Genomic DNA, 13,856 nt, shown 5'->3' on the forward strand with positions numbered 1-13,856 from the left:
GCCCATCAAGGCAAGGAAAAGGGGAGGATGGTTACCCCAACCAAAAACAAGAACAAGAAGCAAAAGGTTGCCGGACAAGCAAACCCCAAGGAAGACCCGTGCTTCGGTTGCGGTGAAATGGGTCACTGGAAACGAAACTGCCCGGTCTACCTTAAGGAGTTGAAGGAAAAGAGGGATGCGGGGCAAACCTCAGGTAATATATATATGGTATATATAAAGCTTAGTATTACTTCTTCTAATACATGGGTATTAGACACTGGATGTGGAACTCACATTTGCAATTCTTTGCAGGGGTTCAAAAGAAGTAGCAAGCAAACGGGAACATCAAGTCTCTTTATGGGTAATGGAGCCAAAGTGCAAGTGAAGGCTCAAGGAGACTTTGTATTAAAGCTTCCAAGTGGTTTGGAACTTATTTTGAACAATGTTTTGTATGCACCGGATTTATGTCGAAACATTATTTCAGTTTTCCGTTTAAAACAATGTGGTTTTTATCTTAATTTTGTTAATGATGATATTCACGTTTATTTAGATAATGTATTCTATTTTAAGGCTTCGCCTTCAAATGGAATTTATGAATTGGTTCATGATGACACATCATCTAGTAGCTCAATATACCATACTAGCACCAAGAAACTCAAAAGGGATTTGAGTGATTCCTACTTATGGCATTGTCGCCTTGGTCACAAAAACAAGAATCAAATGCATACACTTCAAAAGAATGGCCTTTTGAAATCAAATGAACTAGACTCGTTTGATGTATGTGAATCTTGTTTACAAGGCAAAATGGCTAAAGCACCTTTCAAAGGGACCTATGAAAGGGCTAAGGACTTATTGGGATTAATACATTCGGATGTATGTGGACCCTTTAAGCCCATAACTAGGAATGGTGAAAGATACTTCGTTACTTTCATTGATGACTTCAGTCGTTTCGGATATGTCTACTTGTTAAGACATAAGGATGAAACTTTTGAAGCATTCAAAGAGTATCAAAGCGAAGTACAAAATCAACTCAATAAGACAATCAAGGTACTTCGTACCGATAGAGGAGGTGAATACCTAAGTGATGCTTTCCAAGATCATCTTAGAAGTTGTGGGATTATCTCGCAACTCACTCCTCCTGGAACACCCCAACTGAATGGAGTTTCCGAAAGGAGGAACCGAACCCTAATGGATATGGTTCGATCTATGATGGCTAGAAGCTCATTACCTCTATCATTTTGGGGTTATTGTCTATGCTCCGCGGCTCGTAATTTAAATATGGCCCCAACCAAGAAAGTGGAACGAACACCTCATGAGATGTGGTTTGGAAAACCTCCATCTCTATCATACTTAAAGGTATGGGGATGTGAAGCTTATCCTAAGCGTTACGTCCCTAATAAGTTGAATGCTCGATCCACGAAGTGTATCTTCATAGGATATCCCAAGGATAATATGGGATATTATTTCTATGATCCATCCGAGCAGAATGTATTTGTTGCTCGGAAGGCGGAATTCCTTGAAACTAAGTTTCTAATGGAAGGAAGTAGTGAAAGGAAGATAGATCTTGAAGAGGTTCAAGATCAAGTAGATGATACACAATTGGTTGACACTAGCACTCAACATGAAAATGTTGAGAGTGATCAAATGGATGATCAAAATACACAAGACGTTCGTAGATCTGGTAGGATTAGTAATCCTCCTGAGAGATATGGGTTTCTCATGGATGGTTGCAATGTGGTTGATTTGGATGAACCAATAAACTACCAAGATGCTTTATCAAGGATTGATAAAGATAAATGGCAGGAAGCCATGAACGCTGAGATGCAATCCATGTATGACAACCAAGTTTGGGAACTTGTTACACAACCTGCTGGCTCAAGGCTAGTTGATTGTAAATGGCTTTTCAAAATGAAAACCGACATACATGGAAACTTGGATACATATAAAGCTAGACTTGTAGCAAAAGGTTTCACTCAAACTCAAGGGGTTGACTATGATGAAACTTTTTCGCCTGTGGCAATGCTAAAGTCTATTAGGATATTACTTGCCATTGCTGCTCATTATGATTATGAAATATGGCAAATGGATGTCAAGACCGCTTTCCTAAATGGATATCTTGTGGAAGATGTCTATATGGTTCAGCCTGAAGGTTTTGTTGATCCGAAATATCCTAAAAAGGTATGCAAGTTAAAGAAGTCAATCTACGGATTGAAACAAGCATCTAGAATGTGGAATCATCGTTTTAATGAGGAAGCCGAGAAATTTGGCTTCATTAAAAATGGTGATGAAGCTTGTGTATATAAGAAAGCTAGTGGGAGCACTATCATGTTCCTTGTACTATATGTGGATGATATATTGTTATTTGGAAATGATATTCCGGCAATGCAAAGAGTTAAAACTTGGCTAAGTAAATGCTTCTCCATTAAGGATCTTGGAGAAGCACAATACGTTTTGGGGATTGGGATCTACAGGGATAGATCTAAGAAACTGATAGGTTTGAATCAAAGTGCATACATTGAAAAGATCTTAAAAAGGTTCAAGATGGAGAACTCTAAGAAAGGTTTGGTACCTATTCAAAGAGGAACACTCCTTAGTTCATCTCAGTGCCCCACCACGAAAGATGAACAAGAGAAAATGAAGAAGGTCCCATATGCGTCTGCCATTGGGTCAATCATGTATGCAATGATATGCACTAGACCGGATGTGTCATGCGCTCTTAGCCTGACAAGTAGATACCAGAATAACCCAGGAAACAGTCATTGGATTGCTGTCAAAAGTATATTGAAATACCTTAGGAGGACTAAGGATATGTTTCTGATATATGGGTCTGGTGAGGAGGAACTTGCTGTAAAAGGTTACGTGGATGCGAGTTTCCAAACTGATCGAGATGATTCTCGATCACAATCCGGTTATGTCTTCACATTAAATGGAGGTGCGGTCTCTTGGAAGAGTTCAAAACAGGATGTTGTTGCTTTATCCACTACAGAGTCGGAGTACATCGCCGCATCATTGGCAGCTCAGGAAGCTGCATGGATGAAGAAATTCATCGACGACTTAGGAGTAGTCCCTTCCATTCAGGACCCTCTTGAGATCTTTTGTGACAACGAGGGTGCGATTGCTCAAATCAAAGAACCTCGTGCTCACCAAAAGACCCGTCACATTGAGCGGAGATTCAACTACATAAGGGATGAAGTTGAAAAGGGAAAGATATGTATTCTCAAAGTTTACACAGATATTAATATAGCGGATCCTCTCACGAAGCTCTTACATGGAGCAAAACATACTGGACATGTTTGTGCATTAGGGCTTCGATATTCTAGTGATTGGTCATGATCTGTTTTAAGTATTGTAACGGAACGAAATTGTTCAAACTCATTAATATAATTATGGTATTAATTTATTTTGAGTTATGTTCCTATTTTGCATATTTTATCCATGAATAAGTAATTATTCTAAATTCCGTAGTCGATCACATTTGTGGGAGCAAATGTGAGGGTTAGACTATTATGAACTTGGATTGGTATACATTCACGGACTGAATGTGGGGCAAGGTTGCTACCAAGGTTCATAGATATTTGTGGGATACAAATATTGGAAGACCCGCTCTCAAGATTCACTAAATGGAGCCTTTGTGGTTGATCACATGTAATCTTGAGTAAAGGCGAATATTATTGTATCCTCTGACCTGAGATACATATTGGGTTCAGATATTTGTCAAGTATTGTGCCTTGATTCTTTCCTTCGCTATTCTGAAATAGGGTAGTTCATAAGGAGGAGCTCAGGTATAATGCAAGGTATATATATAGGACATATGTAGTCAAGATGGAATTTGTCCCTCTTATTCGTTGAGAGTCAGATGTCTAAGGCCTGATAAAGTTAAATCTAGAAGAGAGTGATCACTCTATGTCTCTTGGATTTAACATGACATCTAGGATGAAAGGATGTGATGAAAGATTCACCTATTCATATTCGAGATGGGAACTCGAAAGGGATGATGTTATTGAATGGCAAAAGTCATAACATATTGGGGGTGATGGACGGTCGTTAGGTGGTATCCATCACTTGCATTAATTTCTTATGTTTCTCGTGCAAGTGGGAGATTGAAGGTATTTCGTATGCCCGAGAGACATATTAAATTAACGTGGCCACTATGTTATGATCCAAGTCGGGTCATACCCAATAACAAGCTTACCAACACTTTATATGTATTTATTTTAACGGTTGGATTGTTAAATAAATACGCGACACTTGAACTTTAGAAAATCGGTTTTCTAAATCATAATCACTTGAGATAAATTATTTGGATAATTTATATATGATGTGGATTTAATTATTTATAGGTTTAAATAATTATGTTATGTTATATTTTATAAAATGGTTTATAAAATTATTGCAAGTAACAAATACATTTTATTTTATACAAGTTTTATAAAACTTGTAACAAGTTTTATAAAATCATTCTTGTTATAAAATAATGGATGGTGGGTAGATTTTGGAGCCCCAAGAAAGTCTATCCCATGCTTATTCTTGTTGCTTTCCATAACACAATTCCACATATACATGTCCTTTGACTAGTAGCAAGAGATACATGCAATTGTACATCAAAATTCTGCACAAAACTCTCCTAAAACCCAGCTGAATTTGGTGGCCTTTTGGGAGGAAGAAAGGGTTCTTCATTTGGTTATTGCAAGCTCAATTTAAGTGTTATTAAATCCTAACCAAAAGCTAGGTGTTGGTGCAAAAGCTTGGGGTATTTCTCCTTGAGGTTTCATCACTTTGAAGCTCCATTCTTCATCATCTTCATCATCTTCTTTTGAACTAACCCTCAACTAGCTTGAGGAGGTATAAACTCTAAACCCACTCTTAGTTTGTAAGTATGTTTCACAACTTGATCCTTATTGGGATTTAACTTTAATTGGTTAAAGATTTACAAGTTTCAAAATGGTAATCTACACGCTTCCGCAAATCTTATTTCTTGAATGATTATAAGTATTATGAAACTTGTTAAATCCCAACAAAACAATGGGTTAACAACATTAATTGAGATCGTTAACTTAAAGGTTTCAAAACAACATTTACATGTAACGACTAACGATGACTTAACGACTCAGTTAAAATGTATATACATGTAGTGTATTTAGATGTATTAAAATACTTTTGGAAGACTTCAAGACATATATCAAAACACTCGTACTTAACGAAAATGGTTACAGTTACTTTCCCATTCTTTTCTTTCATCAAGAATTCTAGTCGTATTCTTACCCGTATTATACACAGCTTCAAAACATACTTACTATGGGTATATACCAATAGGAACTAGCATGGGATTCCACTCTTGATTATGTCATGTATGACTAATCAATTTTAACTTCTACCATGAGCTAGTCAACTAACTAGAACTCCTTTTAACCCCACTCACCACTCACCAATTACCACTCATCATTCACTCCATTTCACTTCCAATTCTCTTTCTAATTCTCTCTCAACACACACACACACTATTATGAACGTATTTTTCCAGTAGTTAATCATCATCTTCATCAAAAATCACTTCAAGAATCAAGCTATAATCATCATAGGAAAAACACTTCAAGAACACTTCAAAAATCCCTTCAAGTTTACTAATTTACTTCCAAGCTTTCTAATCCATTCCAAGTAATCATCTAAGATCAAGAAACCTTTGTTATATACAGTAAGTAATCTTTCTTATTCAAGGTAATATTCATATTCAAACTTTGATTCAATTTCTATAACTATAAACTATCTTAATTCGAGTAAAAATCTTACTTGAACTTGTTTTTGTGTCATGATCCTACTTCAAGAACTTTCAAGCCATCCAAGATCCTTTGAAGCTAGATCATTTCTTGTCACTTCCAGTAGGTTTACCTACTAAACTTTAGGTAGTAATGATGTTCATAACATCATTCGATTCATATATATAAAACTATCTTATTCGAAGGTTTAAACTCGTAATCACTAGAACATAGTTTAGTTAATTCTAAACTTGTTCGCAAACAAAAGTTAATCCTTCTAACTTGACTTTTAAAATTAACTACACACATGTTCTATATCTATATGATATGCTAACTTAATGATTTAAAACCTGGAAACACGAAAAACACCGTAAAACCGGATTTACGCCGTCGTAGTAACACCACGGGCTGTTTTGGGTTAGTTAATTAAAAACTATGATAAACTTTGATTTAAAAGTTGTTATTCTGAGAAAATGATTTTTATTATGAACATGAAACTATATCCAAAAATTATGGTTAAACTCAAAGTGGAAGTATGTTTTCTAAAATGGTCATCTAGACGTCGTTCTTTCGACTGAAATGACTACCTTTAAAAAAACAACTTGTAACTTTTTTTCTGACTATAAACCTATACTTTTTCTGTTTAGATTCATAAAATAGAGTTCAATATGAAACCATATCAATTTGATTCACTCAAAACGGATTTAAAATGAAGAAGTTATGGGTAAAACAAGATTGGATAATTTTTCTCATTTTAGCTACGTGAAAATTGGTAACAAATCTATTCCAACCATAACTTAATCAACTTGTATTGTATATTATGTAATCTTGAGATACCATAGACACGTATACAATGTTTTGACCTATCATGTCGACACATCTATATATATTTCGGAACAACCATAGACACTCTATATGTGAATGTTGGAGTTAGCTATACAGGGTTGAGGTTGATTCCAAAATGTATATAGTTTGAGTTGTGATCAATACTGAGATACGTATACACTGGGTCGTGGATTGATTCAAGATAATATTTATCGATTTATTTCTGTACATCTAACTGTGGACAACTAGTTGTAGGTTACTAACGAGGACAGCTGAATTAATAAACTTAAAACATCAAAATATATTAAAAGTGTTGTAAATATATTTTAAACATACTTTGATATATATGTATATATTGTTATAGGTTCGTGAATCAACCAGTGGCCAAGTCTTACTTCCCGACGAAGTAAAAATCTGTGAAAGTGAGTTATAGTCCTACTTTTAAAATCTAATATTTTTGGGATGAGAATACATGCAGGTTTTATAAATGATTTACAAAATAGACACAAGTACGTGAAACTACATTCTATGGTTGAATTATTGAAATCGAATATGCCCCTTTTTATTAAGTCTGGTAATCTAAGAATTAGGGAACAGACACCCTAATTGACGCGAATCCTAAAGATAGATCTATTGGGCCTAACAAACCCCATCCAAAGTACCGGATGCTTTAGTACTTCGAAATTTATATCATATCCGAAGGGTGTCTCGGAATGATGGGGATATTCTTATATATATGCATCTTGTTAATGTCGGTTACCAGGTGTTCACCATATGAATGATTTTTATCTCTATGTATGGGATGTGTATAGAAATATGAAATCTTGTGGTCTATTGTTACGATTTGATATGTATAGGTTAAACCTATAACTCACCAACATTTTTGTTGACGTTTAAAGCATGTTTATTCTCAGGTGAATACTAAGAGCTTCCGCTGTTGCATACTAAAATAAGGACAAGATTTGGAGTCCACGTTTGTATGATATTGTGTAAAAACTGCATTCAAGAAACTGATTTCGATGTAACATATTTGTATTGTAAACCATTATGTAATGGTCGTGTGTAAACAGGATATTTTAGATTATCATTATTTGATAATCTACGTAAAGCTTTTTAAACCTTTATTTATGAAATAAAGGTTATGGTTTGTTTTAAAAATGAATGCAGTCTTTGAAAAACGTCTCATATAGAGGTCAAAACCTCGCAACGAAATCAATTAATATGGAACGTTTTTAATCAATAAGAACGGGACATTTCATATACCAATAGTACATACATCTAAAAGCTGTGTATTGTACGAGTACGAATACAGGTGCATACGAGTAGAATTATTGATGACACTGAACGAGGATGTAATTGTAAGCATTTTTGTTAAGCAGAAATACTTTGATATGTGTCTTGAAGTCTTTAAAAAGTGTAAGAATACATATCAAAACACAACATGTATATACATTCTAATGGAGTCGTTAAGTCTTCGTTAGTCGTTACATGTAAGTGTTGTTTTGAAACCTTTAAGTTAACGATCTCTATTAATGTTGTTAACCCAATGTTTATTATATCAAATGAGATGTTAAATTATTATATTATCATGATATTATGATGTATTAATATCTCTTAATATGATATATACATTAAAATATCCTTACAACGATAATCGTTACATATAAGTCTCGTTTCGTAATTCTTGAGTTAGTAGTCTTGTTTTTACATATGTAGCTCATTGTTAACACACTTAATGATATATTTAAATATCATTTTATCATGTTAAATATAGTGTATCAATATCTTAATATGATACATATGTATTTAGTAGACGTTATCATAACGATAATCGTTATATATATCATTTCGAGTTTCTTAACTTAGTAATCTCATTTCTTATGTATATCACACATTGTTAATATACTTAGTGAGATAATTACTCATCATAATCTCATGTCAACCATATATATATGTCTATATATACCACAACATGTAGTTTTTACAAATTTGTAACGTTCGTGAATCGCCGGTCAACTTAGGTGATCAATTGTCTATATGAAACTTATTTCATTTAATCAAGTCTTAACAAGTTTGATTGCTTAACACATTGGAAACATTTAGTCATGTAAATATCAATCTCAATTAATATATATAAACATGGAAAAGTTCGGGTCACTACAGTACCTACCCGTTAAATAAATTTCGTCCCGAAATTTTAAGCTGTTAAAGGTGTTGACGAATCTTCTGGAAATAGATGTGGGTATTTCTTCTTCATCTGATCTTCACACTCCCAGGTGAACTCAGGTCTGCTACGAGCATTCCATCAAACCTTAACAGTCGGTATCTTGTTTTTCTTAAGTCTCTTAACCTCACGATCCATTATTTCGACGGGTTCTTCAATGAATTGAAGTTTTTCATTGATTTGGATTTCATCCAACGGAATAGTGAGATCTTCTTTAGCAAAACATTTCTTCAAATTTGAGATGTGGAAAGTGTTATGTACAGCCGCGAGTTGTTGAGGTAGCTCCAGTTGGTAAGCTACTGGTCCGACACGATCTATAATCTTGAATGGTCCAATGTACCTTGGATTTAGTTTCCCCCGTTTACCAAATCGAACAACGCCTTTCCAAGGTGAAACCTTAAGCATTACCATTTCTCCAATTTCAAACTCTATATCTTTTCTTTTACTGTCCGCGTAACTCTTTTGTTGACTCTGGGCGGTTTTCAATCGTTGTTGAATTTGGATGATTTTCTCTGTAGTTTCTTGTATTATCTCCGGACCCGTAATCTGTCTATCCCCCACTTCATTCCAACAAATTGGAGACCTACACTTTCTACCATAAAGTGCCGCAAACGGCGCCATCTCAATACTAGAATGATAACTGTTGTTGTAGGAAAATTCTGCTAACGGTAGGTGTCGATCCCAACTGTTTTCGAAATCAATAACACATGCTCGTAGCATGTCTTCAAGCGTTTGTATTATCCTTTCGCTTTGCCCATCAGTTTGTGGATGATAGGCAGTACACATGTCTAGACGAGTCCCCAATGCTTGTTGCAACATCTGCCAGAACCTTGAAACAAATCTACCATCCCTATCAGAGATAATAGAGATGGGTATTCCATGTCTGGAGACAACCTCCTTCAAATACAATCGCGCCAACTTCTCCATTTTATCATCTTCTCTCATTGGCAGGAAGTGTGCTGACTTGGTGAGACGATCAACTATTACCCAAATAGTATCATAACCACTTGCAGTCCTTGGCAATTTAGTAATGAAATCCATGGTAATGTTTTCCCATTTCCATTCCAGGATTTCAGGTTGTTGTAGTAGACCTGATGGTTTCTGATGTTCAGCTTTGACCTTAGAACACGTCAAACATTCTCCTACATATTTAGTAATATCGGCTTTCATACCCGCCCACCAAAAGTGTTTCTTGAGATCTTTATACATCTTCCCTGCTCTGGGATTTATTGAATATCTGGTTTTATGTGCTTCTTTAAGTACCATTTCTCTCACATCTCCAAACCTTGGTACCCAAATTCTATCAGCCCTATATCGGGTTCCGTCTTCTCGAATATTAAGATGTTTCTTTGATCCTTTGGGTATCTCATTCTTCAATTTTCCTTCTTTTACAACCCCCTGTTGCGCCTCCTTTATTTGAGTAGTAAGGTTAGTACGAATAATTATATTCATAGCTTTTACCCGTATAGGTTCTCTATCCTTTCTACTTAAAGCGTCGGCTACCACATTCGCCTTCCCTGGGTGGTATCGAATCTCAAAATCATAATCATTCATCAGTTCAATCCACCTGCGTTGTCTCATATTCAGTTGCTTCTGATTAAATATATGTTGGAGACTTTTGTGGTCGGTATATATAATACTTTTGACCCCATATAAATAATGCCTCCAAGTCTTTAATGCAAAAACAACAGCACCCAATTCCAAATCGTGAGTCGTATAATTTTGCTCGTGAATCTTCAATTATCTAGACGCATAAGCAATCACCTTCGTTCGTTGCATTAATACACAACCGAGACCTTACTTTGATGCGTCACAATAAATCATAAAATCATCATTCCCTTCAGGCAATGATAATATAGGTGCCGTAGTTAGCTTTTTCTTCAATAACTAAAACGCCTTCTCTTGTTCATCCTTCCATTCAAATTTCTTCCCTTTATGCATTAATGCAGTCAAGGGTTTTGCTATTTTGGAGAAATCTTGGATGAATCTTCTGTAGTAACCAGCCAATCCTAAAAATTGACGTATATGCTTCGGAGTTTTTGGGGTTTCCCACTTTTCAACGGTTTCGATCTTTGCCGGGTCCACCTGGATACCTTCTTTGTTCACTATGTGATCGAGGAATTGAACTTCTTCCAACCAAAATGCACACTTTGAAAACTTAGCGTACAGTTTTTCTTTCCTCAATACTTCTAGCACTTTTCTCAAATGTTCTTCATGCTCTTGATCATTCTTTGAGTAAATAAGTATGCCATCGATGAAAACAATGACAAACTTATCAAGATATGGCCCACACACACAGTTCATAAGGTCCATGAACACAGCTGGAGCGTTAGTCAATCCAAACGGCATAACCATAAACTCGTAATGACCATAACGCGTCCTAAAAGCAGTTTTTGGAATATCATCCTCCTTTACTCGCATTTGATGATATCCAGAACGTAAATCGATTTTCGAATAAACCGACGAGCCTTGTATTTGATCAAATAAGTCGTCAATTCTCGGCAGTGGATAACAATTTTTGATGGTAAGTTTATTCAACTCTCTGTAGTCAATACACAACCTAAATGTACCATCCTTCTTCTTGACAAACAAAACAGGAGCTCCCCATGGTGATGTGCTTGGTTGAATGAAACCACATTCTAATAGTTCTTGCAGTTGGCTTTGCAGTTCTTTCATCTCGCTGGGTGCGAGTCTGTAAGGAGCACGAGCTATTGGTGCAGCTCCTGGTACAAGATCTATTTGAAATTCAACAGATCGATGTGGAGGTAGTCCCGGTAATTCTTTCGGAAATACATAGGGAAATTCTTTTACGATGGGAACATCATTGATGCTCTTTTCTTCAGTTTGTACTTTCTCGACGTGTGCTAGAACAGCATAGCAACCTTTTCTTATTAGTTTTTGTGCCTTCAAATTACTAATAAGATGTAGCTTCGTGTTGCCCTTTTCTCCGTACACCATTAAGGGTTCTCCTTCTTCTCGTACAATGCGAATTGCATTTTTGTAACATACAATCTCTACTTTCATCTCCTTCAGCCAGTCCATGCCAACTATTACATCAAAACTCCCTAACTCTACTGGTATCAAATCAATCTTAAATATTTCGCTACCCAGTTTAATTTCTCGATTCCGGCATATATAATCTGCTGAAATTAATTTACCGTTTGCTAATTCGAGTAAAAATTTACTATCCAACGGTGTCAATGGACAACTTAATTTAGCACAAAAATCTCTACTCATATAGCTTCTATCCGCACCCGAATCAAATAAAATGTAAGCAGATTTATTATCAATAAGAAATGTACCCGTAACAAGCTCCGGGTCTTCCTGTGCCTCTGCCGCATTAATATTGAAAACTCTTTCGCGGCCTTGTCCATTCGTGTTCTCCTGGTTTAGGCAATTTCTAATAATGTGGCCCGGTTTTCCACATTTATAACAAACTACATTGGCATAACTTGCTCCAACACTACTTGCTCCGCCATTACTCGTTCCGACACCATTTGTTCCTTTCGTTCTGTTAACCCCTGGTCCGTAGACCTCACACTTCGCCGCGCTATGACCATTTCTTTTACACTTGTTGCAAAATTTGGTGCAGAACCCCGAGTGATACTTTTCACACCTTTGGCATAGCTGCTTCTGATTGTTGTTGTTGTTGTTGTTGTTGCGGTTGTTATTGTTGTTGGGATGATTGTTGTAGTTGTTGTTGTTGTTGTTGTGCCGTTTGTTGTAGTTGCGATTGATGTTGCGATTGTTGGGATAGTTGTTGTTGTATTGGTGACTCTTATCACCATTTTCCTCCCACTTTCTTTTGACTAGCTTCACGTTGGCCTCTTCGGCAGCCTGTTCTTTAATTCTTCCCTCAATCTGGTTCACTAGTTTGTGACCATTCTACATGCCTTTTGTATGGAGGCAGGTTTGTGTGAACTTATATCTTCTTGGATTCTCTCCGGTAACCCTTTCACAAACGCGTCGATCTTCTCTTCCTCATCTTCGAACGCTCTCGGACACAATGGGCACAATTCTATGAAACGTCTTTCGTACGAAGTAATATCGAATCCCTGTGTTCGTAACCCTCTAAGTTCTGGCTGAGCTTATTGACCTCGGTTCAAGGACGGTACTTCTCGGTCATCAAGTTCTTGAATGCTGACCACGGTAGCGCATAAGCAGCATCTTGTCCCACTTGCTCTAGATAGGTATTCCACCATGTTAACGCAATACCTGTGAAGGTATGCGTAGCGTACTTCACTTTGTCTCCTTCAGCACACTTACTTATGGCAAACACCGATTCAACTTTCTCGGTCCACCATTTCAATCCGATTGGTCCTTCGGTCCCATCAAATTCTGAAGGTTTGCAGGCAGTGAATTCCTTGTAGGTGCATCCTACACGATTTCTTGCGCCGTTAGCTGTATTGCTAGATTCAGAGTTATTGTTGGTATGTAGCGCGGCCTGTACTGCGGCTATGTTTGAAACAAGAAAGGCACGAAATTCCTCTTCGCTCATATTCAAGGTGTGTCGATTAGTCGGTGTCATTTCCTTCAAAATAGTCAAATGAAACAAGTTAATCATACAGAATATTAAGAGTAGTCAATAGTATCTCGTAGCATAATATGAACTCATTTATAAAAGCTTTTTCTTCATATTAGCGTTTTATAAGTTTAAATTCGGGTACTACCTACCCGTTAAGTTCATACTTAGTAGCTAATATACAATTCAACTACTACAATTCCATATGAAAAACTGATTATAATAATATATCACATATAAATATTCTTCAAACTTACAACTTCGCTATATTACATATAACATGAAATATAGTACACTATGATACATGACAGTTTTGAAGATAAATCTAGTTAATACGCAAGTTGTTCAGCAAAGGAAATAAAGACACGTAATTCATAAGTCCAGAAACAAGTCATGCATTCTGGTTTTACTAAGACGACTTCCCATCCTTGGTCTTGTGAAAAATAACCGTTATGACCATTGGCTAGGCAGCTTGTTGTAATGTCGTCAAAAGGACGAGGGTTTCGTAATGTCCAACAGCCCCGTAATAATCTAAAAACCTTGTTTCTCACCC

The sequence above is a fragment of the Rutidosis leptorrhynchoides genome, chromosome 5 (assembly GCF_046630445.1).
Source record: "Rutidosis leptorrhynchoides isolate AG116_Rl617_1_P2 chromosome 5, CSIRO_AGI_Rlap_v1, whole genome shotgun sequence".
NCBI lineage: Eukaryota > Viridiplantae > Streptophyta > Magnoliopsida > Asterales > Asteraceae > Rutidosis > Rutidosis leptorrhynchoides.